The sequence below is a fragment of the Neoarius graeffei genome, chromosome 1, assembly GCF_027579695.1.
Source record: "Neoarius graeffei isolate fNeoGra1 chromosome 1, fNeoGra1.pri, whole genome shotgun sequence".
NCBI classification, from domain to species: Eukaryota; Metazoa; Chordata; class Actinopteri; order Siluriformes; family Ariidae; genus Neoarius; species Neoarius graeffei.
Window position 1 is genome coordinate 18,435,117 of NC_083569.1, and position 27,103 is coordinate 18,462,219.

General features: G+C 42.1%; 1 protein-coding gene and 3 non-coding genes across 4 annotated transcripts in view; 2 read left to right on the forward strand and 2 right to left on the reverse strand.

The window, feature by feature from the left end:
- The window catches only part of LOC132891954 (protein NLRC5-like), an 888,139-nt gene that overhangs the window by 596,505 nt on the left and 264,531 nt on the right, over positions 1 to 27,103 (reverse strand). The gene's annotated exons all lie outside the window — the stretch shown is intronic.
- On the forward strand, positions 1,435 to 1,507 carry trnar-ccu (transfer RNA arginine (anticodon CCU)). Its single transcript has one exon. It is a non-coding gene; the product is annotated as a tRNA-Arg (tRNA).
- On the forward strand, positions 16,337 to 16,426 carry trnar-ucu (transfer RNA arginine (anticodon UCU)). The gene is given in 2 exon segments: positions 16,337 to 16,373; positions 16,391 to 16,426. It is a non-coding gene; the product is annotated as a tRNA-Arg (tRNA).
- On the reverse strand, positions 22,911 to 23,024 carry LOC132896088 (U5 spliceosomal RNA). Its single transcript, XR_009655928.1, has one exon. It is a non-coding gene; the product is annotated as a U5 spliceosomal RNA (small nuclear RNA).

Consider the following 27,103-nt stretch of genomic DNA (forward strand, 5'->3'; position numbering starts at 1 on the left):
GGCGTGGTCACGAAAACAGCAAGCTCATGTCAATTAGCAAGTGCGGTTGCAGTGCAGTGAGCGGCTGCTCGCAAGTAAACTGTCCTTGAGGAATGTAGCGTTAGATTCATCTCATTCTCTAGCCGCTTTATCCTGTTCTACAGGGTCGCAGGCAAGCTGGAGCCTATCCCAGCTGACTACGGGCGAAAGGCGGGGTACACCCTGGACAAGTCGCCAGGTCATCACAGGGCTGACACATAGACACAGACAACCATTCACATTCACACCTACGGTCAATTTAGAGTCCTCAGTTAACCTAACCTGCATGTCTTTGGACTGTGGGGGAAACTGGAGCACCCGGAGGAAACCCACGCGGACACGGGGAGAACATGCAAACTCCACACAGAAAGGCCCTCGCCGGCCCCGAGGCTCGAACCCGGACCTTCTTGCTGTGAGGCGACAGCGCTAACCACTACACCACCGTGCCACCCCTAGCGTTAGATTAGCTTGTAAAATGAATCAGTTAACAACAGTTCGGATTCAGTGTGTAAAAACGACAACAGATGAATATGACTGTTTTCTAAGTTTGTGTGGCATGTAAATAACAATCCGACAACAACTGGAGTTCATTAAGGTCACAAAGACATTATTAAATCATATCAGATTGTGCTAACGTTGGCTAATATTGCACCGAGTCTTGCTTGTAAAGTGCCTGCAAACTTTAGCAGCCCGCTAACCCTGAATTTGAAGCTCTTCAGTTAACACCTGCAGAGACCTGACCAAGGTCCTGTAACATGACACATGTAAACAACAACAAACCGATGGTGATGTGGACATTGTTCGCGGCCCAGACACCTTTTAATCAAATCAAACATTTTCATGGAATCAGCAAAACAGCCTCCGCCTTCTTGATCAGAAATGTTTGGTTCCTCTGCCTCTCTTTTGAAAACATTTTTAAGCATGTTCTGAATTGAAGAAACACATTTTACACAATTTCCCTCGACCAGAACACTATGTGCGCTTCAGCAGAACCGTGTCCCTCCCCCCCCTCCGCTCTGGGCTCAAGAACACAACAGAAGGGCAATAATATAACAACAACCAATCAGAATTCAGATACATTCTGTTATCAAGTAAAATTATAACCTTTCAACGTATCAAAAATTTCTCGAGCGCTCATGCTATTTTACCGTTAGACCAATCACTATACACTATGTGTATAGTGACTGGTCTAACGGTAAAATAGCACGAGCTATTTTACCATTAGACCAATATTATGGACTACCCATAATACTGAAATGTCATTACGTTGCAAGCGTTTGACTTTGGTGCAGACCCAGCAAATTATTTCAAACTGAGCAAACACAAAAGAAGTTTCTGTCGCGGAGATGAGAGACGGCTGAGGAACGAGCCTAGCTATTTTTGAGTGGCTGCCCTTTTTCATCCTGTTGGCACAGAGCCCCAGTGGCCTAATGGATAAGGCACTGGCTTCCTAAGCCAGGGACTGTGGGTTAGAGTCCCATCTGGGATGTGAGAGCAGCAGAGTGGCGCAGCGGGAGCGTGCTGGGCCCATAACCCAGAGACCGATGGATCGAAACCATCCTCTGCTAGCTGGTGGTCTTTTTACTCCAATGTTTTCCAGAAGGCAGCTATTGCAGGCTCCAGACACACAGAAAGTGAGAGGTCAGCAGCGGGAGCGTGCCGGGCCTGGAGGTCGATGGATCAAAACCATCTTCTGCCGAGTCTTCCAACATTTTCTGTGACCCAGTGATTGTGGGTTCGAGACCCATGTGGGGTGTGCAGAGTTGCGCACCGGAAGCACACTGGAGCCTAGAGCCCAGACGCCGACACAGTCCGCTGCTCTTTCTAGCCACTTTTCTTCCCAAAATTCCCAGCAGAGGCAATAAACATCATCTATCTGTCTTACTAGAAATTTGGTGGCTGGCCTCGAAAATTGTCCATCAGGAGGCCTGATTTTCAGTGCTCTGTCACTAGTTTGCCATTGGTCAGTGCTGTGTATCACGCAGACAGGAACATAGGCATTATGGGAGTGAAATAAGGCCCACCGCATCTACCAATTGTTGTCACAGTATGTTACCCATGTGTACGACTCACAGATCAGAGCTCTTTGGGCAGCAAAGATCCTGGTCAGCGAATCAGGAAAAATCAGAGTGATTTCATGGTTTTCTAACTTTTTTCCACATGTTCTTCTTAAGCACAAGACATAAAACGTAATTAATCAAGTGCCCTGAAATGTACACATACAGTCGTTCATTTTCTGTACCCATGAGCTATCTCAGGGGTAACCCAGACACATTCACACCTCTGGGCTATTCAGAGTTTTCGCTTGACCTTCTCTAGGTCTTTGGACTGGGGCAGGAACCCGGAGCACCCGGTGCAAATCCTCACAGGCACGAAGAGAGCATGCATGCTCCAGACATAAAGGCTGCCGGTCAGCCAATAGGCTCAAGCCCAGACCCTGCTCGGTATGAGTTGACACTGCTAACCACCGCAACATTATGCGGCCTATGTAAATTCAGTAAACAGCTGTGCTTTCCAGTGTAAAATCGCCTGGCTACAAGTGGCAGTGTACGTGCTTCCAAAGAAAAGTCTACTTACTTAAGTCGGGGTAAAATGCCTTGTAAGCAATTTGTGACTGGAATGAGGACGTGCTGACATTAAAGCCAGACGTTGCAAGCGTTTGACTTTGGTGCAGACCCAGCAAATTATTTCGAACTTAGCAAACACAAAAGAAGTTTCTATCGCGGAGATGAGAGACGGCTGAGGAACGAGCCTAGCTATTTTTGAGTGGCTGCCCTTTTTCGTCCTGTCATGGCAGAACCCCAGTGGCCTAATGGATAAGGCACTGGCCTCCTAAGCCAGGTACTGTTGGTTCGAGTCCCACCTAGGGTGTGAGGTCAGCAGAGTGGCGCAGTGGGAGTGTGCTGGGCCCAGAGGCCGATGGATCGAAACCATCCTCTGCTAGCTGGTGGTCTTTTTACTCCAACGTTTTCCAGAAGGCAGCTATTGCAGGCTTCAGACACACAGAAAGTGAGAGGTCAGCAGCGGGAGCGTGCCGGGCCCGGAGGTCGATGGATTGAAACCATCTTCTGCCGAGTCTGCCAACTTTTACTCCAACGCTTTCCGTGACCCAGTGATTGTGGGTTCGAGACCCGTGTGGGGTGTGCAGAGTGGCGCACCGGAAGCGCATTGGGCCCAGAGCCCAGATGCCGACACAGTCCGCTGCTCTTTCTAGCCACTTTTCTTCCCAAAATTCCAAGCAGAGGCAATAAATATCATCTATCTGTCTTAATAGAAATTTGGTGGCTGGCCTCGAAAATTGTCCATCAGGAGGCTTGATTTTCAGTGCTCTGTCACTAGTTTGCCATTGGTCAGTGCTGTGTATCACGCAGACAGGCACATAGGCATTATGGGAGTGAAATAAAGCCCACCGCATCTACCAATTGTTGTCACAGTATGTTACCCATGTGTACGACTCACAGATCAGAGCTCTTTGGGCAGCAAAGATCCTGGTCAGCGAATCAGGAAAAATCAGAGTGATTTCATGGTTTTCTAACTTTTTTCCACATGTTCTTCTTAAGCACAAGACATAAAACGTAATTAATCAAGTGCCCTGAAATGTACACATACAGTCGTTCATTTTCTGTACCCATGAGCTATCTCGGGGTAACCCAGACACATTCACACCTCTGGGCTATTCAGAGTTTTCGCTTGACCTTCTCTAGGTCTTTGGACTGGGGCAGGAACCCGGAGCACCTGGTGCAAATCCTCACAGGCATGAAGAGAGCATGCATGCTCCAGACATAAAGGCTGCCGGTCAACCAATAGGCTCAAGCCCAGACCCTGCTCGGTGTGAGTTGACACTGCTAACCACCGCAACATTATGCTGCCTATGTAAATTCAGTAAACAGCTGTGCTTTCCAGTGTAAAATCGCCTGGCTACGAGTGGCAGTGTACGTGCTTCCAAAGAAAAGTCTACTTAAGTCGGGGTAAAATGCCTTGTAAGCAATTTGTGACTGGAATGAGGACGTGCTGACATTAAAGCCGGACGTTGCAAGCGTTTGACTTTGGTGCAGACCCAGCCAGTGGCGTGCACAGATAGACACGAGGTGGTGCTCAAGCACCTGCCCCTCTGCCCTCTGTCCAAAAAAGTGCCCTTTTGAATTTTTTTTTTTACAGTTTACTGAGGCCAATGTCGACATGATCTTTTAGAAAAGCCACGGCATTAAAAGAGTGTTTGAATATAATGTCCCGATGTGTGCCCCCTCCGCACACACACCGGACCTCTGTCTCTCTTGCTCTGTCACGTGAACAAGCGTGCAGTGCATTCAATGTGAGGTTGCAGCAGCATAGCATCCTGGAAGCCACGGCCTTGTCGTAGCACAGACAACACATCGGGCAGTCAGTCAGCTCTTCCCCTGCCCCACCAGCCAGGTAACACATGAATCGAGTGAAAATGTATTGTTTGCCCTCTAAGCCCAAGCTGTAATTATTTTGTCGTGAAGTAGCCCGTCGCATACAGAAACAACTGCACATATTATATTTTTTGCTAGACCATTTTCAGATTTAGGAAAGCAAAAATTTATTTTTCTATTTTGTTCAACTAGAGATTCCTGGCAAAGTCAAAAAGCCTTGATGTAATAAATTAAGTGGTTGTTTTACACCTTTAAAAACTAAAACGGGTCAGTGGCGACCCGAACACAAGAGGAGGGTTAAATCTCAGACTTTTATAATAAGGTGTTCCACATGCGCAAAAAAGTGCCCTTTTTCCCCCCCAGAGCACTTGCCCCCCAAAATGTCTGTGCATGCCACTGATTATGAGCCTGTCAGTGGACAAGCGCTTTACTTTGACACACAATATTGCCCCATAGGATTACACTGTATAGCCTTTTTTGTGGTTCCTGGTTATTGCTTTCTAATTCTGTACTGGAGCGATTTCAATCCTTTTTATTCCGAGTAAATGTTTAGAACCAAACAGATAGGAAAATAGGTCCCAGGTTTAAAAAAAAAAATCCCAGAGTTTTCCTTTAAACCAAAGAGTGGAGGTTTGGGCACATCTGTCACACACGATAAGTGCTTCTGGTGATTATGAAAATGACAAGAAAGTAAAACCAATTTAGTTATTTGGAAACACATTGGTTTCAACTAAGGGATCATTCAGGGTCACCTTAATCCTGCTTAACTAAACGGTTTATCAAAAAGGAAAGTTTTTAAGTCTAATCTTAAAATTAAAGAGGGTGTCTGGCTCCTGAACCCGAACTGGGAGCTGGTTCCACAGGAGAGGAGCCTGATAGGCAGCACTCTGTTACTTTCTGCAGTCGTCCTGGTTAGAGCTTTCCAACCAGGATTAAGGTAGACAGGGTAGACAAAGTTGTGATTTTCTTCATGTGTTAACAAGACTGGAGAAAACTTCTTCGTGGTGTCTCTGTTTATGGCCATGTACAAACACACTTTTATACTTATTTCTGTTTACTACCGTGCTTTTACACAGTTCATTCTGCTGCCGAGATACACCTCATCTGCCCCACTTACAAACAAACCTCTCAAGATGGCACTCATATCTACCCACAGTCCAATGTTCTTAAAGTGACAGTTTACTCCTGTTTACAGACCTGCTGTGCTGCTCACCAGTGTGACAGTGACGACTTTATAAATGACTTAACCCCATCCACTACATATTTTTCAAACCAATGCATGTAATGGAGTTATGATTGTAACATTTGATGAAAAGTCAATTTAAGAACAATATTGCCCTTTGACTTCAAGCTGTATTTCAAGTGTATCATCAGTTAATGGCTGAATAATCCACAGAATTTGTGATCATCAAAATGATTGTTTGTAGGACTATGTTCACATGTACTTCTGTCTTAATAAGTGCCTTTACAAGATAAATCCAGACAAGGGGACCAAAGTGGGGAAGAAAGAAACTAAAAAAACAGCAGTCCATCAATCCCAAGTTTCTTTCAATGATCACAAATATTGCAGACTTTAAATGGAGAGAGTAGAAAGCAACGCATGCAAACACACAAACTCACCCAAATAAGCAATCATCTTTTTCTTTCTCTTTAATAATGAAATGTAGCTCTGTAGAAGTTCAGGAGTTGCATAAAGTTATGTTCTGCAAATTACAACTTGCTGTAATGATTTCTGAATTTTAAAATTACTTATTTTTCCCCAGCAACACTTTTTTTCAGGATAAAGATCATTTAAAGAAAATAAAACAAACGACAATTTGTTGTGCTGAAGTCTTTATGACGATGCCATCTTGTGGAGCTTTCTCCACAAGATGGCATTGTCAATTATCTTACTGTGGTCCATGTACGAGCATTCTGCTCACATCCCCATGAGATTTCGACTTCTTTGCTTATGAATCCTACTTTTCATTAGAATATAGACTCTCTTCAATCATACATACATATCACTTTTACATATGCATACATATATAATTTGTTGTGAGGTCTTATTGCAGTTGTCTTCCAGTCTTTGGAGTGTCACCATTAATTCTGATTATTCAATTAATTGCCAAGTCATCAACAAAATGACTTGTTTCTCCTAATTAATGAAGAAATTTGAAATTGCAGTTGGGCTATAAAGATAATTTCTGAATAATGTGTGACCTGCAATATATTGTGTCCAGCATGGATAAGCACATTACAGCGGTAGTGAATAAAATGGGCTCTGGACAGGTTCACTTGGAATGGAGCTGTCTGTGATTGGATAATGTACAGACTAATGATATTAAAATCATATGAGGCAAATGAATAAAAAATAATAGACAAGAGAAAGAAGACAGGTAGGCCAGGCAGAACACAAGGCTACAGGGAAGAAATAAGGAAAACAAATGCCCAGTTCCTCTCTCTCTCTCTGCAACCTTCACTTGATCCAGCAAACTTCACACACAAAATACATCACTCCACTTAAGGCCTAATGGTTTGGTGGCATCTTTCATAATATTACCAAGAGCAGCAGCTGGTTTGTTCCTCACCTCAGTGAAATAACAGGCTTCATTATTACAAAATCAATAAATCAATCACATTATAATATAATAATAATAATAGCTTTTATACTAAATTATTTATCATGACTTAATCACAGGAATTTCTGATTAGACCAAAGCCCCTAATGCAGCAATACCACTTATAAAAACAAATGCAATGTGAAATTTAAAGATTTTATTATTTATTTCTTTGATTATATTTTTACAGACCAGAATGACTGATTTTTCATAATTCCATGAATTCTGCTGACAGTCGGAGTTGAAGACAGGTTCCCCATGTGAGGCTGAATGTAAAGCCAGGATGCTTCAGTAAGAATCAACAATCTGTCAGTAACAATGGTGACACTGTCATGTGGTGCTGTGGGCTGGAGCTTCATGAACCTTTATGATGTGAACATATCATAGTACAGAAAGAATACTTTCACTCAGCTGAGACCATTCATCATGTTCACTGTCATATTCATGTGTCTGTGGCTTTCACTCGGTGAGTTAACTTTGACTTTTTGTTCTTGCAGAAATATTAAGTGTTGAATTAGTGATTTATTCATCTGTGTGGTGGGAAGAAAAATGAGAATGTGCATGTTTTCTTCTCTATGACAGGTGACTCCATGGCAGCTTCAATCAAGCCACTTTTCACTCATACAATTATAGATGAAGGCAGTGATGTTACTCTGTCCTGCAGCTACAAATCAAGTGGTACAGGAAACTACCTGCACTGGTACAGACAATATCCAAAATCTAAACCTGACTTCCTTCTTTTTATATCACAAAGTGGATATAAAAGTGACTCAATCCCACCACGTCTCTCTGCTGAAGTTGATGAAAAGAATAACCAAGTGGATCTGCTCATCTCCTCTGCTGCTGTATCAGACTCTGCACTATACTACTGTGCTCTGCAGCCCACAGTGACAGGAAATCCAACTGCACTGTACAAAAACTTTCACACAGTTATGTTATACTGAAGGCTGATCACTTGTCAAAGTTACATAATTCCAGATGATATAATCTCAATGATATAATGAGTTAAAATAAATAAATGGGGTTAGATCAGTCAATAAAATATATATTCAGTGTGTCTTGGCTCGGGGCGGCACAGTGGTGTCGTGGTTAGCGCTGTCACCTCACAGCAAGAAGGTCTGGATTTGAGCCCCGTGGCCGGCGAGGGCCTTTCTGTGTGGAGTTTGCATGTTCTCCCCGTGTCCGCATGGGTTTCCTCCGGGTGCTCCGGTTTCCCCCCACAGTCCAAAGACATGCAGGTTAGGTTAGCTGGTGACTCTAAATTGACCGTAGGTGTGAATGAATGTCTGTGTCTATGTGTCAGCCCTGTGATGACCTGGCAACTTGTCCAGGGTGTACCCCGCTTTTCACCCGTAGTCAGCTGGGATAGGCTCCAGCTTGCCTGTGACCCTGTAGAACAGGATAAAGCGGCTAGAAATGATGAGATGAGGTGTCTTGGCTCGGTCTCCTGCTCCAGATCTATGTTCACACTCAGGATCACACTTTTTGGTTGCTAAAGGCCAATTTATGCTGACAACCCAGTCCTCGCAGATAGCGTTGCAGACAGTGTCTGCGTAGCCCCCCCACCTTCGCAGACGCTCTGCGCGCACCTTCCAAAAATTGTGACCACCGCAGAAGCCTCGCAGACAGTGTCGCAGACAAGAGGGCTCTGATTGGTCCACTCTACATCTGCTGTACACGCACTTCCGCTTCCCTACTTTCCCGGTTTGGTTTGTTTTCACGACCGGCATTTTTAAAAACACGAGCGAAGATGGAGCAGCATGAAGAGCGGTTGATTGAGGAAGTACGTACATCTATATGACTCCAGTTCTAGTCATTATTAAAAAAAAAAGTTCTAGTCATTATAAGTAACCGGAGGATAAACATTCCACTAACCACACCCACCAACTACTCCTAGCAACTTCGCACCCCCTTGCGTTGTGCCGGTGAATAACATCGCGCACGCCTATTACTCCCCGCTCACCGATAAATTACAACTGTCTGCGAAAAGCTATCTGCGAAAGCCTTGTCGCAAGAGCATGCAGAGGCCTTTAGTACAATGATTCTGTAGATTTTTATTATTGTTGTCAATGGCTTCATAATATATTCAAAACACACACACACAAATACTTTTAAGACTCATAATGGCCATTTTAGTCTTGCCTTGCCTGACCATAGTTTTCATTGATATCACTGTTTAAAGATTGTGATGGCCAAATGAGACTTCGAAGCGCATATCAAGAATAAGGGGGCAGATGAAGCCCTGCTTTGAGGCTTTGTATCGTTGAGCAGAAAACCACATGACCCATGATAAACAAGGCCTCGGTTGTGATTCACTAAAAGGTTCATTACTCAGACTCTCATTCAGCAGACTTCACTAGCGACCTACTGCTAAGAGAAATGTACAGCATGTTTAATTTCTACCTCACGTCAATATTCTGCCACTTTACATTATTCTTTGCATGTACAGTAATTTGCACAATATTCCATTTTAAAATAACTTATGTCATCAGATTTTTTTTTGCTTGTTTGTTTTACTTATTTACCTGTATGTTATTTGGTGTTGACCCTCTGTCTCTCTCTTACACACACACACACACACACACTTTGTGTCTTTCTATGGATTAATGATCAGTATAATTTTGTCTGCACAATAAAAAGGTGTACATAAACATAAAGGGAGTAAGCTTTGTGTCCAGTGCTTGTGTGATGGGACTGTGAGTGCTACTGCAGCCGTGCAGTGCACAGAGTAACTTTTAGGGGAACCTTTATTGATTTTTGTTGAGGAACAGATTTTTTTTTCACTGTGTTTGGATTGAGGTGATTCCTTTTCTTAGAAATTCCCTCCCCATCCTCATGTGGTTCCCTCACGTGGTTTTCTTCCGAACGATCCACGCCTCGAGGCGGGGCTTCATCTGCCACGCCCCCTTATACTCAGCACGCGCTTCGGAGCCTCGGCTTCAGGCGGCCATCACTACCGACCAATAATTGCTGATTATTGTCTGTCTGTATTTTGTCACAGCATTAAATCATAATGTATTTTGTGTGTGTGAGCAGTTTAAGGACAGTTCCCCCATTTCCCCCTGATGAAGTGATCAGCCAGGATGTGTTTCTATCTGACACTTAAAGACATTGATTTGAATTAAAAAGTCTGCAAAGGGAATAAATCTGAATTAATAGTACAGATCTTTGCACAGATAATGAGAAAAGGTGTCATGAATTAAGTTACAGGTGTTTACATTTTTCCTAAATCTTTGTTTGTTAAAATTGCATTTTATATACTCTACGTTAATATTTATTTTTAAACCTTTATTCATCACATGCACACTTCAAGCACAGTGAAATTCATCCTCTGCATTTAACCCATCTGAAGCAGTGAACACACGCACACACCCAGTGAGCAGCCCAGAGTGCCCAGGGGTTCGGTACCTTGCTCAAGGGCAACTCAGCACAAGCCCGCCCCACATCAACCTAACTGCACGTCTTTGGATTGTGGGGGAAACCAGAGCACCCGGAGGAAACCCACACAGACACGGGGAGAACATGCAAAACAACAGGCATGCGACGAGGGTGGGACTCGAACCCACGCATGCAGAGCACAATGGATTAGCAATCCATCGCCTTAACCTCTCGGCCACATTAATATGTGTGTGTTTATTTATTTTATATGATCTTTGGGGTGTCAGTAAATCTGTCAAAACTCAGACTCATTAAAATATTTGTTGGAACATTATTGCTGTATATTTAACACTTTGATGCATAAGCTATCGAACTCCCACTAATGCATAACATGGGTCTAAATAGACCCGCATTCATTTCCAATGTAATTCCAAGCATTAATGTTATATTCACTCTCAAAACTTCTAAAACCAATACAATTAATCCCATTATACTTATAAAAGTAATTATTTAGGTACTCCTTAATGTAAGGAAAGTGATTTTTTATTTTTCTACATGGATTTGGAATTACTACACTAATTTCTAGACATGGGTCTAAAAAGACCCGCATTCATTTATAATGGAAATGTAAGTTGTTGTTGTTTTTTTCCAGTTACAACTTCCACAATTATTATATTTTAAATAGGAAATGGATTAAAATGTCATAAATTAGGTAGTTTTCTATGTACAACACTATTATTTATTTTATATATTATAAACAAGCACAGACAAATAATTGATCTATTATTGCAGACATGGATCTAAAGTGACTCACATTAGGAACTAAAATATATTTGCAACTGTTTCCAGTCAGGAACACAAATACTGCGGACCACTGTTGATCACTGTTGACCTGTTGATTGTGAAGAATCAGAACTTCAAAACTCCAAAATGACATGCCAGAGGTCATACAGTACTACAATAAAACCAAAGGAGGCGTGGATCTCATGGACCAAATGGTCCAAACATACACATCAAAGCGGCGAACAAGGAGGTGGCCTATGGTGCTCTGGCAAAATGTGGTCGATGTTGCTGCTCTGAATGCATTCACTGTTTTTACAGCACATCACCCTGATTATATGGGTGGTGTGCCAAATGCCCGGCGCCTCTTCATCAAGGAATTGGCTCAAGAGCTAATCATGCCTCACATGAGGAGGCGACTGGAGACCAGTCTCCATCTGCAGAAGCATGTCATTCAGGCAATGGAGATGTGTGGCTTACAGAGGCAGTTCATCCAGCCACAGGAGCCAAACCGTGTCTTGCAGAGTAAGAGAAAGAGGTGCAGCCTGTGTCCCTATGCGCGAGACAAAAAAAAGTGTCTCACTCATGCTCCCGATGTGCACGGCCTGTGTGCAAAGAACACAAATTCACTCAGGTGATTTGTGAAATGTGCAAGAACTGAGAAAGCTGTAACAATGTAGGTCAATACTGACCTTTTCCCATGATTATATGCAGTTTTACTTAGTGTATTTACATACCAGGTCCGTTTTATAGTGGTTCACTGACATTATCAATTTACTGTTTAGTATTCATATTTTACAATCTCAGTCACAGTCATTTTACTGTTTTACATGTTTTATGTAAAACATTCAGAATTCATTCAGAATTCATTCAGAATTATAGAATCAGAATTAGATTCATTCAGAATTATTTCTGAATATGTCATTCAGAAAATAAGTTCTTGTTACAGTAAGTCTTTGAATAAACTCTTTTCATGCAATGCTCCGAATCAATGTATTGTTTTATACTTTTAAATAATTTAAATATCATAAGTCAGATATGAAATAATTGTAATTTTGAATGATTTAGAAGTCCCAGACAGGGGCCATTTGGCCTTTTTACCTAGAAAACCCACAAGAGGGCCAATTGGCCCCAAGTCCTCCCTGTAGACATTCATTTTGTTATGGAAATGTGGCTGTTAGTTACCTTACAGCTTAGAAATGAAATCTTACAATGCCTGTTGAATGTTGAATCTCTGCATCTTCGTTCCTTGGAGAGGAGCTTCTTTCACCACAAAATTCTTGAGGGAACTGAAGCGATAGTCCATGTGCACTGAGTTATTTATCCATCAAACAATTGTCTGGTTGCAGTCACATGAGTCGTTATGGTCACATGGGACATTCACATGTTCACATTTTAGAATAGAATGTGTTTTTATTCCTCATTCTCACATTCACACAGAAGTAGCCAACATGACTTCACCACTGAAGTGTGAAGTGTGTGAAATGTGACCTCCTCACCCCACAAACTGCCACTAACAGCCTCATTACCATAACAAAATGAGTGATTAGTGTATTGGGGAAAAGCGGTCGGGCCAAATGGCCCCTATGTGGGTCTTCTAGGTAGACAGAAACATGCTGGGACTGCTATACATTTTTGCCAAAGAAAATACTGCAAAGAACTGATCCTTGAACAGTATTACATAGAAAATGAAAGCGGGTCTTTTTAGATCCATGTGTCTAAATAATACATAATTATGTAAAATGTCTTCTACTTCAAAGAGTAACCATAAAGTATGAAAATTAAGTATTGGTGCTGGGAATAAATACTCCATAAATCATAAAAAGATGCATTATTGCATGAGGAATCAAGATCATTTTACAATATAGCTAAGAAAAACTAAGCCTTTGGTGAAATTGCATAGAAAATGAATACGGGTCTTTTTAGACCCATGTTATGCATTAAAGGGGTATTAACAAAAAAGGTATTTTTACGTAAAATGCAATGATGCCAAAAATGAAATGAAGCTTTCTAAGGGACATAAACAAGTCAATTGAGGAATTATTGGAGTATTGAGCAAAAAAAATGTATTATGATAAAGATATAGAAAATTTTAAACTCTGCCGGGTCTATTTAGACCCATCTTATGCACTAATAAAGAGAAACCTAAGCTATATTTAACACTGGATCAGGTTAGTGAAACTGTATTGGAGGTCCAGAAAGCTGGTATAAGGTCATTTGGCCTTGGCCAATCTCTTACACCTTTACAGCTTTATTATCCATTGCAAACAGGCAGGGAAATGTCTGACCAACGAGCATTTTTGATAGATAGATAGATAGATAGATAGATAGATAGATAGATAGATAGATAACATTTTTGGTGGTCAAATGTTAGAAATACTGAGCTTTTTGCATGGACCCCCCCCCCCCCTCACAAAAGGATTCAGCTGTCAGTAAGTAAGTAACTAGGGAGTGGGGATTGTTGAATTTTGAAAAGGAACAGCTGAGTGTTGTGTGATCTGTCTAATGAAAAAGTAGGGGAAAGAATTACTGCAGACTAACAGTCCAGCTGCTTGTTGAGCATGGAGAAAACCAGGAAATAGGGAAAAGTTAGGTCGGGCAAAGAAAAAAAGATTTTTTCTTTATTATTTTAACAAGGTCACCAATAAACAAATAATATCTTGACAAATAATATCTGGAAATAATATTTTGTTATCAAAGATAGCAAAAGCAACAATAGAGCTTTGGTCAGACCTCAAGTTATTTGACACATGGAAAGTCACTAATCCCTGAGAGAAAGATTTCACATTTTTCCTCACATCCCCATCATTCTTTTTCTAGAATTGATTATATTTTCTTCTCTAGATCGGCCCTTGACAGAACCGGAGCCTGCTCCATTAACACATGCATTCTCTCAGACCACTCATCAATCTCTATAGAACACCTGCCTCCTTACTATGACCCTTTATCTAGACATTGGCGTTTAAATCCATCTCTTCTTAGCAATCCTGCATTTTTAACATATTTAGGAAATCAATGGGAACTTTTTTATTTCTACAAATGATTCACCTGAGGTTTCAGCCTCGACCTTATGGGAAACAGACAAGGCCTTCCTCAAAGGGTCTATCATTTTTTACACAACTGCGAAGAGGAAGAACATATTAACAAAACAATTGGAGCTTGATCGAGACATTGCTATCTTGGAAAGAGATTTTAAAGTGTCTTTCTCCATTTCTGTGTTGAAGAAATTAGTAGCAGCCAGATCTGCTTTAGATCAACTGCTAACTCAAAAAGCAGAATCAGCAATATTTTATGCCAGGCACAGACTGTTTGAATCTGGGAATAAATCCGTCTGGCTACTTGCTCATCTAGCTCAAGCTATACTCATCTGAGTGTCAAAACATATCAATTCTAAGGATTTTTTTTTTGACAGAATTAATCTCCCTACCCTATCTGAAGAAAGCAGAAAAGGTCTGTGTAGGCCAGTCACAGCCTAGGAAGTTTTGGAGGCCATTAAATCCCTACAGAGTGGGAAAGCACCAGGACCTGATGGGTTTGGACCTGAATTTTATAAAAAGATGGCAAAGTTTGAAGTGGGGCACTTAACTAACATGTTTATGGAATCATTTAGGAGGGGCACACTCCCACCAACTTTAAATCTCACCCAGATTTCTCTGATTTTAAAGAAAGATAAATCTCCTGATCTTTATACATTCTATAGACCAATAAGCTTGCTTGGGGTTGATTGTAAAATTTTGTCTACGCTTCTGGCTAGAAGTTTGAAAGAAGTGTTGCCCATTTGAGTGAGACTGGACCAGACAGGATTCATCAGGGGTAGGAACTCACACTCCAGTGTCCGACGGCTTCTAAATGTTATACAATTAATGCAAATGACAAAAAAGCAAGGTTGTTGCTGTGTCACTGGATGCTGAAAAAGCATTTGATCAGGTGGGAGTATCTATTTGATGTTTTGAACAGGTATGGTTTGGACTCCAGTTTTGTTGAGTGGATCAAGGTGCTGTACAGGTCCCCAGCTGCGAGGGTTTTCATAAATGGTTCAGTATCGGATATCTTCCCCTTGAGTAGAGGTACTCGTCAGGGCTGTCCTCTCTCACCTTTATGATTTGCACTGGAACAGAACAGGAAATGTGAGGCCAGCCAGGAATTTGAAAGAATCTGAGAGGAAACACCACAAAGGCCGGGCAAGATGGACTCTGTGGCGCAAAAGATAACGTGTTGGACTTCTAGGGTCATCAATAAAGCCGTTCAAAGGTTGTGGGTTCAAGTCCCACCAGAGTCATTTCCTTTTGCATACGCTCTGCAGGGAAGCTTCTTCCAAATGAAATCGTCGACCTGAGGCGAAATCCTTTGGATATGGCCATTCCCTCTTTTCCATCTGAGATGCAATTCTTTCTTGACCCCAGTCAAACAGTAATATCACCATATTCCACCTCTTCCTACGAATTTGGCCAAAAGGAAGCTGTACCTGAAATTCCAGTTCCTCACAATACTCATGACATTCACTCCTGCCATAATTTGTGCTTACACCTCCAAAGCCAACACTTGTGTTCTCCATGTGGGAGAAAACCCAGCAGCGCCTGATGCAAGACTCTACTGAATGTTGATTTCAGTTGCTCACAGAGAAGGCTTGTTGCATTTAAAGGCTTGCCGATTCAGGTCCTGCCACAGGTCTTTGCTCTCGAGACTCTCTTGAAGGTTTCTTTCAATTGCTGACAAAAATGCACCTCTACAATCAAGAAGTACAGGCAAGTAGTACTGTATGGCGCCCATAATTGTGGAAGAGCGTGAGATGAAAAGCCATGCCAAGATGATAAAACTGGCCCAATAGGGACTGCCAGTAAACAGGAGCCATGGTATCCCAGCAGTGCCTGAGACAAAAGTCTTCTGTCAGTGCAAGACCAATTCCTTCCGTGCCCATCTTACTTTCTGAGCTGAAAAACGAGCGAAGACGGCATGGTGGCATACTGGATGTTGAATTGCAGGCCTTGTGCTGATTCTTGTGGGTTGAGATCCTCCCAGAGTTCATTGGTTTTGAGGTTTACTGCATGTTCATTTCATCTGTTATGACGAGAAAAGGACTTGTCCCTGGAACAGAACAGGAAACGTGAGGCCAGCCAGGAATTTGAAAGAATCTGAGAGGAAACACCATGAAGGTAGGGCAAAATGGGCTCTGTGGCGCAATGGATAGCGTGTTGGACTTCTAGGGTCATCAGAGAAGCCATTCAAAGGTTGTGGGTTCAAGTCCCACCAGAGTCATTCCCTTTTGCATACACTCTGCAGGGAAGCTTTTTCCAACTGAAATCGTCGACCGAGGCGAAATCCTTTGGATATGGGCATTCCCTCTTTTCCATCTGAGATGCAATTCTTTCTTGACCCCAGTCAAACAGAAATATCACCATGTTCCACCTCTTCCTATGAATTTGCCCAAAAGGAAGCTGTACCTGAAATTCCAGTTCCTCACAATACTCATGACATTCACTCCTGCCATAATTTGTGCTTACACCTCCAAAGCCCACACTTGCATTCTCCATGTGGGAGAAAACCCAGCAGCGCCTGATGCAAGACTCTACTGAATGCTGATTTTAGTTGCTCACAGAGAAGGCTTGTTGCATTTAAAGGCTTGCCGATTCAGGTCCTGCCACAGGTCTTTGCTCTCGAGACTCTCTTGAAGGTTTCTTTCAATTGCTGACAAAAATGCATCTCTACAATCAAGAAGTACAGGCAAGTAGTATGCCACCCATAATTGTGGAAGAGCGTGAGATGAAAAGCCATGCCAAGATGATAAATCTGGCCCAAAAGGGACTGCCAGTAAACAGGAGCCATGGTATCCCAGCAGTGCCTGAGACAAAAGTCTTCTGTCGGTGCAAGACCGATTCCTTCCGTGAAGATGTTTGACATCTTCAATATTGCTTGCCTTCAGTATGTAAACAAAGCTCACTTGTCCCCCAGGACAAGGGCAGTAACGGTTGCGAATGTAAGTGTGACATCGGTGCAAGGGGTCTGTTGCAAATTTTGGCAATGTGGCACAAAGTTATTGAAGGGAACTTATTTATAATCTCACCATCTGGTGTGACCCAGATGAGGATGGGTTCTCTTTTGAGTCTGGTTGTTCTCAAGGTTTCTTCCTCATGTCATCTCGTGGAGTTTTTGGTTGTTTCTCAAAGATGAACTCTTAAATGTTGTACAAAAAAAAAAATAAAACCTCCTTCAAGATTGTTTGCCAGCAAAACAAGTCCTAGCCACTGACATAAGCAGTTCTTGGTTCTAAACCAGCAAGGATTTGGTGGCACACTGTGACCAGTTTTCCTGGCTGAGAGCTGTTTCTTTGGCTGTGGAAACTTCAAGAACTGGCTCAAGATTAGGCACCAGCTCGGAACCAGCCCTCAGTGGAAAAGTGGTGACTTGGTGGACAAGTGGTATTCGAGGATCAGCAAAGGGTCCTCAAGGTTCTGCTTTGGGCTGACTCTACAATAGATAGGTGCCTGTTTAGAGCACTGGTCTTGTAAACCAGGGGTGATGATTTCAGTTCTCACTGGGGCCTTTGACCTTCCTTCTGAAGGTAGAGAGTTCTGAGCTGAGATATTGGGACTGAGGAAAAGTGGTGCCTGTATCATTCATTGCTTGTGAGTTCTCACTGTTTCTTCAAAACAGTTCTGCTCAATTCTCTATCAGTAAGCCAGTTGATATAAAAAAAAGACTGCAGCTAAAACTCTAAAGGATTCTTATCATGCTGCACATATTCGTAAGTTCCTGGTGACACAATTATAATTTTGGACTATGTAGTGCTAGAAAACTTCGGACAAGAAGACTATGAGATATGCATGGAAAAAGCATGAGGTTGAGAAAATTAAATTTTTTTTTAAGAACCAAAAACACTGGTCAGCTTTTTTTGGTTGGAGTTCTCATCACCTGAAAACCACTGGCTGCTGCTGAGGATGGCCCCACATGAAGAGCCTACTCAAGCGAGTAGGACGCTTCTTTGCTTTGCTCCTGCTTTGCTTCTGCTTGATCTTTATTTTACTTTTTCACTTAATTTCCACTATTTCTTCATTTTATTTTTCACCTTTACAAGATAAGTTAGCTTTTAAAACAAAATGCCAGGGGGCAAAAAATCCAGGAGATCCTGCAGAAAATGCACAGAACTAGAACAGAGGATTTCTATCCTGGAATCAAAGATTGATGCTCTGCCAAAGACGGATGAACTAAGAGCGATATCTCACGAAAGGAGTACAGAAACAGTGGCTGAGAATGCAGAGATTGCACCCCGACAGGCCGATGGCATTGCAAATCGAGTGGATGAATGCATCGATCTAACAAAGCAAAATGTGAGTACAGAAAACTGGCACACGATGGGTGGCAGGCCCAAAAATAAAAACAGAAGAGTAATTACCTCAACACCAGTTCGTTCTGATACTATGCAACCCATGCTCCACAGCCATGCTATTAGAAATAGAGCCAGGTCTACAAACTACAATAGGATTTACAATCTTATGGAAAATCCACAGCCCATAAGGCTTCAGAACAAATTTGAATGCCTCAGGGATGTGGAAGCGGAATTTTCAGGCAGACAAGCACATCATAGAAAGAGATCGCACCACAACCGAAGAGCTGTGGGAAGAGGCAAAAAGCAGCTCGTAACACCACCTGATCCCACAACCCTTGTTCTTGGTGATTCCACTGTAAGACATTTAAAAGGACATGGGATGATTATTTGCAGTGTTGGGCAAGTTACTTCAAAACTGTTTTGCATTATTTATTACTTGTTACTGTCATTTTAAAGTAATGAGTTACATTACAATATTACTGTATTTAAAATGTAAGGCATTACACTACTATTGCATTACTTTTAAGTTACTCTCACCAAAATAACTGGAAGTATGGATTTGGCAATCTAAATGTAGCTCAAGACGCTCAATTAGCTCATCACACATCCAGTGGAAGGTGATGTGGTATCTGACTGAGCTAGGCTTATGGTTAAAAACAGTAGAATATAATAGCCACAGTGATGGCTCATGGCACAATACAAGGAACAATCATTGCAAGAACAGACAATAGGTGAAAGTCTGGCAAATTGTGATAGAAATACTGTAACTTTAGGCCTATTCATATTAACATAAATTGAACTGTAATGTATTGTAATGTCTAAAGATATGACAGGATACAAGATTAGCATTTCTATGCCTTTATTGTTTTCAAGTTTACAGCATTAAGCATAGTTTATGCTTCATAAAAAAAAAAAAAAAGATTAGCCCTAAGGGATATGACTCCATCATTTCAGAAATTTAACAAAAATGAACATATTATGGCAAATCGTAGCCTACAATAAAACTGGCCTGAAAAAAACCCCACAAGCCTTTTAAATCACAGCTAGACAATGACTATTAGCTATATGAGGCTACCCAGTCACATTTCGAAAAAATGAATTAGAAATAACAAAATCAAAGTGCTTTTAATGATATTGAAGTGCTTAGACATATTAGCCCTCGAAGGAAAGGCAGCTCAATCACTTTAGTATGACTTCCGACCAGAAAAAAAAACTCAGTTATACAGGACAAAAATACGGAAGCCGAGAAAGGCCCTTCATATAATCCTTTTTTTACTCACCTTGTTATCCCGAGACAGGGCCGCTGACAGCTTTGGCTGGGCCCAGGACAAAATGCTCTGAATGGGCCCCCCCTAACAACCCACACACACACCCACCTCTCTTATCCCAGTCTCTACTCACCCCAACCCTTAAATGACAGGTATTCAAAAACCATTCAACCGGTCAACAACCATTTCATTTTAGCATTTCAACATTTTTACAGTTTTAACATTTTAACATTTCCTTAGTCTGCAACTATTCAGGTGCGAAATGCAATGCGCCAGACTTTTGTTGTGCGTGGGTGCGTACTGTCCAGTGTGAAAAGCAGAGAAGAACACACCGCTCGAGAAACAGCGGGATATGATTGTGGGCTAATGTGAATATTCTTAGCTTCAATCAGATATATGAAACACAATGTTATTAAGCCGTTGTGGTTATGAAATGATTCAATGCCCTGTGCGTTTGATATGGTGTTCAGTGTGACTTGCTCTCCCCTCGTTTGTAACATGAATTGCGTGCCGCGCGTGCCTTGGTTGGGGTTACTTTACGGGGCTGGAAAAAGTTGGCTGTGTCTTACCTGGCTCAGCTGCCCCACTGCCTTTGCTAGTACCTGCTGCATCATCCGAATCTTTTTTTAAAATATTTATGCAGTGAGCCCCTGAGTCTCTTGGTTTCTTCCTCTCTTTTTCTCTTTCCTTTTCTTTTCTGTGCTCCTGACTTGTGCATGTTGGCAAATGGCACGCACGCTGATTGTCGAAGCGCTATGATCGAACGATGTCGTTTTTTTCCCCTTAATCAAAGAGTCAGACCAAACCATTTTTGCATTAGGGGTGGTAGGGGGTTCTTGATGCCTTTTTCAAAGACAATAAAGGCAAAAGATCTAGAAATCATTTATTAAATGCAAATATAGCACATTTCTCCCCCAAATCAACACATTTTGAAATGAAATAAAATAATCACAACTTCATGAGAGCCCAGTTCTGCCCCCCCCCCCCCCCCCCAATTCCTGGGCCCGGGACAACATACCCGTTTGTCCCCCCTGTCGGCGGGCCTGCCCGAGATAACGACATAATTAATTCAGGATCTCAAGAAAACAACACAACTAATTCGAGATCTCGAGAAAACAAAACCGTTATTCCGTGATCTCGAGAAAACAAAACAATTATTTCATGATCTCGAGAAAACAGCTGAGAAATGATTCATTCAGGTACGCTAAGAGACTTGTGATATGCTGACTTTGGGGCTATTTCTCATTCTGTATCGATGCAACTTTGGTCATTAGAATGTCTGGAATAATCGATCACCTAATAAGGCAATATTTTGATCAGGGGTTGACACAGGGAGAGATTGCATTAAGTCTTTTAATAAGGGATAATTTCAAAATTAGTCCACGGCACCTCCGCAGAAGACTGGCCCGGCTTTGTCTCTACCGATGGAGATACAGTGATCCAGCTGAGATTATGAAATAATTGTTTTGTTTTCTCGAGATCTCGAAATAACGGTTTTGTTTCCTTGAGATCTCGAATTAGTTGTGTTGTTTTCTCGATATCCTGAATTAATTATGTCGTTATCTCAGGATAACAAGGTGAATAAAAAAAGATTATATGAAGGGCCTCTCGCGGCTTCCGTAGGAAAAATGTAAACAAACTGTCAGCATATCTTCAACAACATACTCCACCACAAGTATCCTAACCTCCTGAGGCTGAAGGAGCATCTCAGAGCAGGCAAACTTTAATTTTGGCTGCTTTGTGATTTTATCGCCACTCTCATCCTCTGCTTGCTTCCTTCATGTTACTGTGGCACCTCTGTGAATCTCATCTCATCTCATTATCTCTAGCCACTTTATCCTTCTACAGGGTCGCAGGCAAGCTGGAGCCTATCCCAGCTGACTACAGGCGAAAGGCGGGGTACACCCTGGACAAGTCGCCAGGTCATCACAGGGCTGACACATAGATACAGACAACCATTCACACTCACGGTCAATTTAGAGTCACCAGTTAACCTAACCTGCATGTCTTTGGGGGAAACCGGAGCACCCGAAGGAAACCCGCACGGACATGGGGAGAACATGCAAACTCCACACAGAAAGGCCCTCGCCGGCCACAGGGCTCGAACCCAGACCTTCTTGCTGTGAGGCGACAGCGCTAACCACTACACCACCGTGCCGCCCCTGTTTAGTTAAATTACTGGTGCTATTTTGGGAAGTGGACAGTTCTTTAGGTTTAGCACACAAAGTGCATCTGACTACGATGTTCTTCACATCCTTATTTTTCACAAACTTAAAGTAATGGGCATATGCCCATCTGGAGAATGTGCTATCCAACATTAGATCAGCTGCAGGTTCACTCATCTCTCTTGTCTGACTAGCCTAAAGGAAAAGGCAGTGAAACATTTTGCGCGGACGTTTCACCTCTGCTGATCTCGCGTGATTTTGGCGAATTTGTTTGAAGGAAAAAAAACCCCACCACTTCATTCCAGGTTAAAAATGCATTGTAACGCGCATTACTGACATTTGTACTGAGTAAAATATTACCAATTTTTTTCTGTAATGCCTTACATTACCGCATTACTGCAAAAAGCAATGCATTACAGTAATTCGTTACTTTTGTAATGCATTACTCCCAACACTGATTATTTGCTGCCTTCCAAATGCATCCATCTCTGACACCAAAGACAGCATTTTGAAACTCATGTCCAAGCATAAAACTATCAAATGTATTGTTGTGCATGTGGGAGCAAATGATGTTTTCAGAGAACAGCTGTTTGTCCAAGATGATTTCAGAAAACTTTTTTCTGATCTCTATAAGACTAGAATACAATCTTTTATCAGTGGCCCACTCCCTGCAAGGGGAAGCTTTGCATTTACTAGACTCTTCAGTCTTAACACCTGGCTTGGAAAAACTTATTTTTTATTTGGTACCTGTATAAACTTCATAGACAATTTTAACCTTTTCTGGAATCGCAGAGAATTCTTCAAGCCAAATAGCACTGAACTCAGCCAGATTGGGTAGAAAGGTAAGAAAGGTAACAGAAAGGTAAACACAGCTAGACTCCGCCCCCAACAGCTGGATCCTTTTGAAGAGAGACATCACCATGTGTGTGTGGTTTCCATGCAAAAGGTTCGATATTTCTAACATTTGACCATGAAACATGTCCAGCTCTACCAGAGCAAAGCCTGCAAAAATAAGCTGAGCTCATTAACATCCCTCTCCCCGGAAATCTTTAGTAAAAGGTGAAAGATTTGCGGTCAGTGAAGAGAAACCTGAGCTGCACTGAACACTGGATCAGGTTAGTGACACTGGATTGGAGGCTGTGAGACTCTCAGTGCTGCTGCTGTGATGCTTGGAGTTGTGGCTGAGGAGCTCATTACGGAAACACCTGGGATCTCCTTTAAAAGGAGGAGCCTTTGGGAAATGGTGGGGGCTTGGAGCTCATCACCTGCTGTCTTGGGTTTGGTTATTTGTTATGGCTTTGTTTTATATTTGGTTTTTCTTTCATGTTACAGCTCTTCACTACACTATCATCACATGCTTGCACTGTCTAACACTACTGATTAATTGCCTTACTCACACCATACATTCATTTTGTAAATATTTCTATTTTCTTTAAGTAAATGAATTAAGATCTTCAGTCTCTGTCCTTGTCCTCCTTCCTTTGTTGTGATTTGTGAATCAGTCGGAACGCTAAGTCATATCAAAAGGTGCGGTCACGTGACTGCAGCTATGTGAGCTTTGAACCCTGACATTACAAAAGTATAAGTTTAGAAACACAAGCTAAATGTGACCAACATACAAATAAACAACTCAAAACACATTTCAATGAAGTATTAAACTTGGATGAGCCAGCAGCAATATTTCTTTAAAAATATTCTGATTACTGGACTGAAAACCTAAATAATTATTGACAACTTTTTCCTGGGGCTCGAGGCAAAAATATTCGCTTGTGCTATATCCTAAGGCAAAGTTTAATTTTATAAAATTGAGAGCATCATTATTAGATCATAGATGCCTCTGAACTTTAAGCTAACACTATTTGTTATCTCTAGAAATGTATTTTCATTGGCGAACGGCTGCTTATATTGTTTCTATGGTAGACTGGGTCTGTATGTGATTATATATGACACTGTAATATAGGAGACCTGACCAGTCTGATGAGTTTGTTGAACATCCCATTCCATAAGCATGAGGTGAGGAATAACACGCAACATTTTTACTCCACCTAAGTGCTTTCCATACCACATTTTCCTGCCTTCCTGCGATGCTACTGTTCAGGCTGCCAAATAGAAATAATTTATTCCATTGGATTTGTGATGTTGAAGCTTCTATTCTGAGGGCAGATAAGTTTCTCTTCTTGACCATATTACGCTTCTCCATGTCATAAAGTCAAGGAGCAAGGCCTTTAAACCGATAATATTTAGGATTGTGATATTTAAATGACAATGGTTTTCATCCACTACATTTATCAATGCCCAATCATTCTTACACTGTGATTGGCAAGATACAAACGTTTCATGAATCACACATGAGACCTGTCATATGGTGATTTCTGCACTTTGATCTGTGCTGGTTTCTACGTTAGATTGATAAATGAGGATTATTGCATCATCCTCATTAGTATAGTGGGCAGTATCTCTGCCTGTCACGTGGAAGACTGGGGTTTGATTCCCTGATGGGGAGGCTTTAAAATTTATTAACTTGGGCAGCAGGGGGATGTAGTGGTTCGCACTGTCGCCTCACAGCAAAAAGGTTCTGGGTTCGAGGCTGGTGGGGGCCTTTCTGTTACCCCTTTTCCACCAAATCAGTTCCAGGGCTTGTCCGGGGCCAGTGCTGGTGCTGGTTCACAACTCGTTCAACTCGCGAGCCAGCTGAGAACCAGTTTGCTTTTCCGTAGCTCGTGGTGCTAAGGGAAGCCACGTCATTACGTCGCTGTATACGTCAGTTACGTTGCTGTATATGTCAGTTATGTCGCTACGTTTGCATAAACCTTGGCGCGAATATCGAAGCAAAAACAACACGGAAGAAGCAGCAGCAACAACAACAATAATAATAATGGATGACTTCGCGTTTGTACAGCTGCTGCTTCTCGTCGCTTAAAAATGGCGATCTTTCGCGGTCTTGTTATTGTTGTTGGTCTTAACAACTCCGCCCCCCCGCTGATGTAAGCAGTTCTTTCCTCTGGCCCAGCAGAGAGTTGGTGCTAGCCTGGAACCATTTTTTCTGGCCCCAGAGTCAGTTCTTTGTCAGTGGAAACAGAAAACCCGGTTCCAAACTAAGCACTGGCCCCAAACCAGCCCTGGAACTGCTTTGGTGGAAAAGGGGCATGTGTGGAGTTTGCATGTTCTCCCTGTGTCAGCTCTGTAGTTAAGTTAACATGGGCTGGTCTTGGGCTGAAGTGCCCTTGAGCAAGGTACTTCAAGGAGATACGCAGAACCATGGCCTCACTCTTTGTTTTTAAATGCCTTGAAACCTCAAGAATGGCATAGGAATAGTTTTAAGCAGTATCATGATCCAGAGCATTTTTTAAGGATTTTCCACTAGGAGACCAACTGGTCTGGGCAATACAAGCCCCAGAGTCCATGTGGCTGCACCGCTGCGGCATATTCTGTGATGCAAAATGGTTCACCAGTCACCATACAGACAAACACACTACAGTGACTACACAGCTATCAAGAGCATTTACCAAGCACAAATGTTATGTCAAAGACACTCAAAGTTACACAGTAATGACATCGGATTCTGACATCAGCCATCTCAGTAACCAAATTTTAGTTTTGTTTTTCTTAACCAACATGATCTTGTGTGCAGGGCTGGTTCTGAACTAATCTGGACCCGGGTGCAACATCGCGCAACCCCCCCCCCAAAAAAAAAAACACACACCAGTCTAAATCAGGACAACCATCACATAACTAAACATTTTACATCAACTATTTTAACTAAATGGGCTATAATAAATGAGCCTGCAGCCACGGTGGGCTGCCTTAAAAAGTAACCATTTGTCCTACCTTAAAACTCGTTTTGCATTTTCTGCCTCCTTTTTTGTATTTTCGACCCTGCGTTTTTCTTTCCTTTTCTGAAAACCCGATTTGTGTCTAGACATTTTGTTCTGCTACCAACGAACTAGCTCGTCAGGTCTCGGCTCTCGAGCCCGCGATGATTCCCGTGGGAGGGGCAACAATTGATACATTTTTATAAACAGCCAATAGGGAGGCTGCAACGTTCAGGCTCTCCTTTGCTCAGAGACACTCAGTAATGCACTTATTCAGGAACAGAGAGAACTCTTTATTTTGTCTTATTTTTTGGGGCCCCTCTCCACACCAGTCCCGGGTGCAAATGCTACCGTTGCTACCCCTCCAGAACCGGCCCTGCTTGTGTGTATATCTTATAACATAGATCTTCGTTTTCCTTGTTAAATGTATACTTACATGGTACTTGGTTAATTAATTGCAACCAATTGAACCAAATGATAAAATTTGGTCTCCCAGTGAAGCTGGTTTGGGATTTGGTCTACCAGTAACTATGTTAAAAAATGCTCTGTATAGCCAGCTTCCCTTATTTTATTTCTTTATCGTTATAGTTACTATACTGTTTCCTTATGTTGGACAAAATATACACAGAAAGAGAATAGCTCTGGCCTGATGAGTAGAGTCAGGGCAGTGATTTTATTTACAAATTCGATTTCACCATTGCTGAGACAAGAAAACAAAAAAAAAACATATTGGAAAAATAATATCATTTTGAAAAGTAAATATAATACAATGAATCCGCTGCCCGGTACAAAACCCCGGGATAAAACCCCAGTGGGATTAGAACCTCCCGGGAACGGACTCCTCGTCCGAATGCAGCGCATGGACTAAAGAGTTTTCTAGAGTGATAGTTTGTTCCTAAAAGATGAACATTTTTTTTAGAAGTGTGCACATTTTGCATGAAGGTCTCAGGTCCTTATTACACGGTTATCAAAATGAATAATGCACATAATACAGTATGTTGAGACAGAATGAACTCCAGTGATCGGCCATCTGGCTGTATTTTTAGACAATTTCTGCAGGCTGGAATCTTTGGGCTTCGTTTCATCCAAAAGAGAAAATAACTTTGCTGGTGAGCTGAAAGAAAATCATATATGTAAATAAGCATACACTTCTTTAAGGCCGAATCCCATTTCACCCCTTGGACCAACCCCTTGGCCCTTCCCCTCCATTTTGCGCGTTCACGTGAAGGGGTAGGGGTATCCCAATCCCAGTTAACGCGGAGGGGTAGGGGAAGGGGTAGGGCTTCTGTACCCCTCCAAACGGAGATTTTCCTGGAGCTGACTCCGAACGAAGGGGTTTGAGTGATTTCCCACAATGCCATGCG